This window comes from Nylanderia fulva, unplaced genomic scaffold (genome assembly GCF_048542155.1).
Source record: "Nylanderia fulva isolate GAGA-0341 unplaced genomic scaffold, ASM4854215v1 Scaffold104, whole genome shotgun sequence".
NCBI classification, from domain to species: Eukaryota; Metazoa; Arthropoda; class Insecta; order Hymenoptera; family Formicidae; genus Nylanderia; species Nylanderia fulva.
The window spans coordinates 107,597-115,571 of NW_028189237.1; the positions used below are offsets into that span (position 1 = coordinate 107,597).

The following is a 7,975-nucleotide window of genomic DNA, read 5'->3' on the forward strand; positions in this document are numbered from 1 at the left end:
GCGAGAACCGCAGTTGCACGCAGCGTCGGCCTGTCGATGCGCGTGCAGCACGATTCGTAGGGAGAGCGACAAAGACGGCCCGAGAGAGCGGCAGGAGAAGTTGTAAAGCAAGAGGGAGAGAGACGGAGGATGCCGGAATACCGCAGTCGAGAGAGAAGGATGGATCGAGAGTGAGAGAGAGAGAGAGAGCACGGGACCTTGCGCAGTTAAGTATCGAGTAGCCGAATTCAATTTATTATCTCTCGCGCAATGTTAATGCCGTACAAATATTCTAGGATACTGAGAAGACTCCGAATCACACCTACACCTGGGCCGCCCCTGGAGAAGGACGACGGAGGGCCCGGCCAGCCTACCGCTTGTTCCCCCAGGAAAAATGCCGCAGGAACAAACGCGGAGAAATATCCTCTCGAGCCGCATTAAGGTACCGGCGAGAGAATTACCCCAGATAGAGAGTGAGGGAGGCCCTAGGGCCCCCGCCATCGACCCTATCATCGAGGGAATGCGCGAGAGATCGGCGCGGCACGGAAGGTACCAAGGAGCGCGAGGCCCGGCTCTCCACTGTTCGGTGTGCCACACGACAGAGAGGGTGCCTCCAGAGATCCGACTACACGACCAAGAGAAGATTCTTCGCCGCCGAAAATTGTAAGCCGCCTCTCAGGTAGCCGTAGATAGATGTTGGTCGGTACCGGGTGTACTGAAAACCTAGAGTAATTACCGTGAGTACCGTGTCTCCCAGTATCGTATCGTTTTGTGTAAGAGAGAGCGGTCTCTCTCACTCTGAGTATCGTACCGCGGGGCCGGCCGACTCCGAGATCGCGAACCGAGCCCTCTCCGAAAAGTGCCGCCGACAGTCAATCGTTTTCGCGAGCGATTATCGTACATTATAATTTACCGCTGTATTCAGAGTCACGTTTTGTTGTACAGGTGATCTCAGTAGATTTTCGGAATTTGCGTGCAGCCGTTCTCCGCGAGTTTGTTAAATATTTCATTTTTCGACTCGGCGAGAGAGTCGTGCGAGAGTCACAAAATTGCCGTTGTCTATTTGTTACCTTTTTTTTTGGATACCGCGCCGTGTCTTGAGTTTATAATTGTGACCTCTGTATGTACCGCGTGTCCGCGATAATAAGTTTAAAAAGCATATCAGTTACCGATCTTGTTTTGTTGTTCGGTATAATTTCCGTTCGTATAATATTGTCGAAAATTTAGTTAAAGTATTTAAAAATTGTTATTATTGATAAAACGTTAATAGCGTAATTCTGTCATTCCGTCATAGTCGCCGAGATATTACTACTATAATTTTTGTTCATACCGCTAATTTATATATTAATGTTATTCTGTATTTATATTGTCCAATTATACTAATCATCTGTACCATTGTTAGTCTTAAGTGTCCAATATATATATATATATATATATATATATGTATATATATATGTCAAATTCTATCACCACGTGTATGTCTCTCTATACCTCTCTCTCAACCATCGACTACCATCCTATAGACCCGCGACTCTATATTGAATTTTAATAACTTACCTTAAGTACCGTTTTCAAGAATATCGTGGCGCATTCACATGCGCCTGGCGCCCAACTGTACCGTGAGTTACCGAAAGTACCTAAGTACGAGTAAGTAACTCTTTCGTTACCGAATTTTACCGTATTAGGGTTCAAATTAGTAAAATATTTAAATTGAACGCTCCCCTGTCCGAACTTGGCGTTTCGGAGCAGGAAAAGACGTTGCAGTATATATACGCAGGATGTCCTGCAACGTGATATCCACAGTGAAACTTTGTATTCTTGATATCATTCGAAAAATAAAGATAATTTAAAATTTGCAAGATTTTCTCCATTTATAAATTTTTTGCGATATTCTAATGACACCTCCTTCATTCTTATTCAATATTTATAGGGTTCAATTTTTATAAATTTTTTTTTACATAAATATATATATATTTTTTTTTTCTAAAAGTAACAATTTCTGAAAAATAAAGCAGTCTCATGCTTATTTTAAATAGTTGTTAGTAGTAGAAATATTATAGTAATAATAAATAGTAGTTACAATAGTACAATAGTAATAATAATAGTTATAAAGTTGCAGTAGTAACAAAAAAAGATATTTCATGCCAAAGACGATCCATTCGTCTGCTAGTTGCTTCTAAAATATCTACTCCCAGAACGATTTGCATGTGCGTTCTGGAAGATATTTTATGCCAGACTTATTTATTCGTAAACTGCTTTTTTACATCAGATACGGTTTGGGTATCCTCTGCTTAGTATAAAAATAAAACATTTATATTGAAACTTTATTGTATAATATAATATAGTTTGAATAAGATATAGATTTATAAACAAAAGACTGCATTTATTTTTCAAAAATTTTTTGATAATTATATAATAACTGATTCATTTAATTTTTTTAACAATATTTTAACATTCTTTTTTGCAGGCGACGGATGCTGAAGCTAGAGAGACAAGAGGAAAATGACTCCAGGTATAGCACATATAAGGATACTAACAATGAATCCATCGATAATCAAAAATCGGCGAAATTACTATCCGATACAATGGATTCGAAAGTTAGTATCCAATCGTTAGTACCCGCGATGCAATGCCTGGAGTCAAATTCAAGTACAGGTACGTGTAGTAAAAATGTCGAACTTTGCGAAGATAACAATCATTTTGTTATCAAGAATAGCCCTCTGGATATAAATAATATTCAGGAAAGCATGCCTCAAGGGCGTCGCATTGTCGACTTTTCTCATATGTGGAATGAACTTCAGAGATCATTCAATAATCATATGAAAGAAATAGAGTGCCAATTTAAAGATTGGAAACTCATAAAATCTAAAATCGAAGGCCAAGAAGAAAATGATTCTAGGAATAGCACATAAGAATACTAGCAAAGCAATGAATCCATCGATTTTCAAAAATCGATGGAATTATTCTCCGATACGATGGATTCAAAAGTTAGTATTCAAAAAGTGCAATGCTTAGAGTCAATTTCAGAAACAGATATATGTAATAAAAATGACGAACTTTGCGAAGATAACAATCATTTTGTTATCGAGAATAGCTCTCTGGATATAAATCATATCTAGGAAAACATGCCTCAAGGACGTCGCATTGTCAATTTTTCTCATATGTGGAATGAACTCCAGAGATCATTCAATAATCATATAAAAAAAATAGAGTGCCAATTTAAAGATTGGAAAGTCATAAAAACTAAAACCAAAGGCCAAGAGGAAAATGACTCTAGGAATAGCACATATAAGAATACTAGCAATGAATCCATCGATTTTCAAAAATCGGTGGAATCGGATTCCGATACAATAGATTCTAAAGTTAGTACTCAAAAGTAGTGAAAGTACAATGCCTGGAGTCAATTTCTGAAACAGATATTTGTAATGAAGATGTCGAATTTTGCGAAGATAATTATTTTATTATCGAGAATGGCCCTCTGGATATAAATCGTATCCAGGAAAGCTTGCCTGAAGGCCGTCGCATTGTCGACTTTTCTCATGTATGAAAAGAACTCCAGAGATTATTCAATAATTATATGAAAGGAATAGAGTGCCAATTTAAAGATTGGAAACTCATAAATCTAAAACCGAAAAGTTTAAGACGCATTTTACTTTTAAGTGCCAAATGTGCAATACTGAAGCCGAATTTTGGTCAGAACCCAAAGATCCGAAAATATTAAGCATTGATATGGCTATTGCAGTAGGAACTATTACAGTGGAAATTGGCTATGCCCAATTGGAAGAGCTGTGTGCAGCTATGAATATTCAATAAATGTCCGATAAAAGTTATATTCAAAATCGAGATATGTTAGTAGACGAGTTTGAGAAAACAGCCATGGAAAATATAAAAATGGCTGGCCAAACTGAAAAGCAACTGGCTCTCGAAAGGAACGATGTTATAAACAGTATTCTGTACATAACTGTAATAGCTAATGGTAGTTGGAGTAAAAGATCGTACGACCACGCCTACGATTCTCTTTCCGGTGTTGGTACTTTAATTAGTTATCACACGAAAAAAGTTCTTTTTGTCGGTATCCGCAATAAATATTGCATGATATGCGGTGTAGCGGAACGAAACGGAATCGAACCAAAAAACCATAAATGCTATAAAAATTTCAATCGTAATGCAAGCTCCACAAGTATGGAGAGCGACGCCATTGCAGAAGGCTTTAAAAATAACCTGGAAATGCATGGATTAATTTTTAGAACAGTTATTGCCGATGGCGATAGCAGCGTCTATCAGGCCATCATTGATAGCAGACCATATCGGGAACAAATGGTGACCGTGAAAAAAATAGAATGCACCAATCATTTGCTTCGCAATCTATGCAAAAAGCTGCAGATGGTAGCAGGGACAATTCAGCCAAAAATGCATAGAAAGCGCGGTTTCGTCCAGCTACGAAATGTTGTAAAGAACAATATTATGAACATACAAACAGAAGTGATAGAAGCAATTGATTTACGAAATAAACAAGAGCAACCTTACCATGATAAAGCTAGAGAATTACAAAAAGATATATTAAACATTCCTAGTCATATATTTGGTGAACATAAACGATGTAAGGAACGCGGTCGTATATGTGACCTTGATGAAACAAAGAAAAATTATGTACCGTTTCTCAAGTTACACAATCTTTACCAAAGAGTAGAGAAGGCTATCATATATTTAAGCGCTTATTCCGACGGTTTGTTGTACAAATACACCAACAATCCTGTAGAGTCGTTCAATTCGATAATCTGCAAAGAAATTGCTGGTAAGCGCATTAATTTTAGTAACCGAGGCTCTTATAATGCTAGAGTTGCGGGGGCAGTTTTGCAATATAATTCGAAACAAGGTGTTCGAAAATCGAACGTTTAAAAACCTGCAAGATAAAAAGCATAAGACCACACTCATGCAAAATATATAATATTCATGCATCGTTATCATGCCGCATGCATCATGCTAAATATATTAATAAAAATACATTATAAAGGCGCATATTATATACAAATAGCTCGACTGCGAGGGTATACAGATACCCTGCGCCTTCGAGAAATAAGCGCTTAAGTCATTTCACATTAAAATTGTAAACACCTCGGTCGCGCGAGAGGAGACAAAAATAGTTCTTATAATAACAAAATGCGATGTCGATCTCACAATAAACAATAACTCTATATGTTCTTTCGCCCTCAACCTACCGATGGAATAATAAAAATGTTCGCAAATATTCTAGAAAATAGGGACTATATAAGTACCCTCTCAGGAGGCCGCGGCGCTCTTTTCCGATTGCTTATCGTCGCGACTAGAGTGTGCTTCTAATCTCAGAAAAAGATCGCTTGTCTTTTTCGCTCTCAATTACCGTTGCTTGCGGAACATTCAGTTCTTTATTTTTGACACGGCTTTTCTCTCAATTATTGTACTCTCTGATACTTTCGACTCGGCTATCTTTTGGTAAATTCTGTGCGGTTTGAATAATTGTAATTTTTGTGTTAATGGTGTAAATATATTTAATCTTAACGATACGTGTTCTGTGAGTGCAGTGCTTCTCTGTCTTCTCGTTTCCGACCTTCCTATCCTGCTTTCCGTCGCGCACACAAGGTCTTACGGAAATGCATAAAAGCATGGATAAAATGTTCCTCCTACTGTCGAAATTCTGGAAAAGCGACGACAAATTAAAGTTGCAAGAACTAGAGAATCTCGGAAAATGAATGGACGGCAAAAATGTAAAAGAAAGTCAGGAACAGATTATCATTACGGTCCGCAATCACAAAAACCTGATCTTCTACCCGAGGTTTTTGAACAACTTCGACAAAATCATTTGGAAAAGTTGTTTGAAAATGGGAAAAATTGGAGACAAATTGAACGTAATACAATAGAGCAAAGTGATTCAGATTTGCGGCCTTCACTGAGACAGGAACTCTTGACGGCGTCTAATTTTGGAATTGTATGTCGCATGAGACCGACAACGTTTTGCGCCGCAACCGTAAAAAACATTTTATTTCCTCCTTCTATCGATACTGCGGCTATGAAATATGGTCGCGAAATGGAAAAAATTGCGAGAAAAAAATTGGCCATAACATTAAAGGAGATAAAAATTTGCGGATTATTTATTAATATTAAAAATCCGTGTTTGGGTGCTTCTTCAGACGGACTCATAGATGAAGATGGTCTGGTAGAAATAAAATGTCCTTTATCAGCTGAGCATTTAACAGCGGAAGAGGCCATAAAAATATTGCCCCATTTGAAAGGCATCTTTGATAAAAAAAAAATCCAGATAAGATGAATCAAAATCACCGATTTTTCTATCAAATTCAAGGCCAGTTAAATATAACGCAGCAAGATTATTGTATTTTCACTGTGTAGACGCCAAAAAGCTTGAAAATAGTACGTGTTAATAGGGACACTGTATTTTGGAGTAATCAAATGCTGCCTTTTTTAACACGTTTCTATTACGATTGCATGCTTCCGGAAATCTTGGACAGTCGGCATAATCGACATATGCCAATTAGAAATCCAAGCTATATAGTAGAAGCTCAACAAGAAGTAGCTAAAAAAAGAAAACGATCGAGTCTTCCACAGTGTAATATAGAAGATAAAAATATTGCCAAAAAAAAGAAATGTATCGAATCAAATATTTCATCAATGGAAGCAACTATAACTGCTTTGAATGCAGAACAAGATGATTGATCGTAGTTAGTTACTCAAAAAATACAGAACTAACAGAACGCGATATGGCAAAGCAAAAGGAATTTTTAGATAATTGGGTTGCTTCTTTTAATTCAGTAAAGAAAAATGTATTACCTTTAGATAGTCAAATAAATGATGAATCATTAGACCGATTTTTGCGCGTCATAAGAGAGAATTCTTGTTTTGAGATACAAAGTGTGCAATATTTGGAATATCCTCATATAATTGAAGCAAGTTGTAACGACAAAAGCTTACAAATTATTGGAGGAAATTGCAGTAATCACTGGCGATGTATTTCTTTTGACGGCACTAAGCTTCGAGTGTACGACAGTCTATCTGGCTGTACATACGAAACATTGAAGGCTAAAGAAAAAAATTACATTCATCGCCGCTATCCACAAATAAATAAAAATAATATAATATTTGAAGACGTTCAAACACAACCTGATGGTATATGTTGTGGAATCTTTGCTGCCGCATTTGCTACAACTATAGCTTTAGAAGGAAATCCTTGTAATGAGCCATTCTACTGACGTTAAACGTATGAGACAACATTTCTTAAAAATTATAGCAGAAAATAAACTGTCGCCTTTTCTTAACTAATAAAAATTTATTATTATACTAGAAATGTGTAATTCTAATAAATATTGTTGCAAAAAAGTGTCTAATACAAATGTCTCATTTGCAAAAATCGGAGACAAAAAAAAATACATATATTATGATTGCGTTCTCGCGGGAATGGGCGATGGAGGGGTCCATTTCATTCTATATATGCATAAAAATGTTTTGTATATTATATAATATTCTGTTATATTATATAAAAATATTCAGCTGGTTGTTTGAATATATTTGCTATTTTCTCAATTATTGATAAGAGGAGAAAAGCGTATTGTGCGTACTGCATACATTGTAATTTATAGAAAATTACAGATAATATCAATATACGTACCATACACGTAAGCTTATACCATACATGTATGTGTATATGTATTTGTATATATGTATGCATCTATGCATGCATTTATATATGTAAGAAATATATACATATATATACATGCATATATAGATGCATATATTCATGCATAAACATATATATAATATGTACATGGTGATTCAAAAGTCTGGCAATGGCCAATTATCTCCGAAAGTAGTAGTCTTATGTATATATATTCATTCTTTGAAATAGATGACCTTTATGAGGAATTATGCAATATTAAAGAACTCATACAAACAGCAATTCAACACAAAGACATGAAACCAATTGACAAATGGCATAACATTTTCAAAA

At 36.2% G+C, this 7,975-nt stretch overlaps 1 pseudogene; it reads left to right on the forward strand.

Annotated features, from left to right (window-relative positions):
• The first annotated feature begins 2,588 nt into the window (after positions 1-2,588).
• On the forward strand, positions 2,589-7,290 carry LOC146725098 (uncharacterized; annotated as a pseudogene).
• The last annotated feature ends 685 nt before the right edge of the window (positions 7,291-7,975 follow it).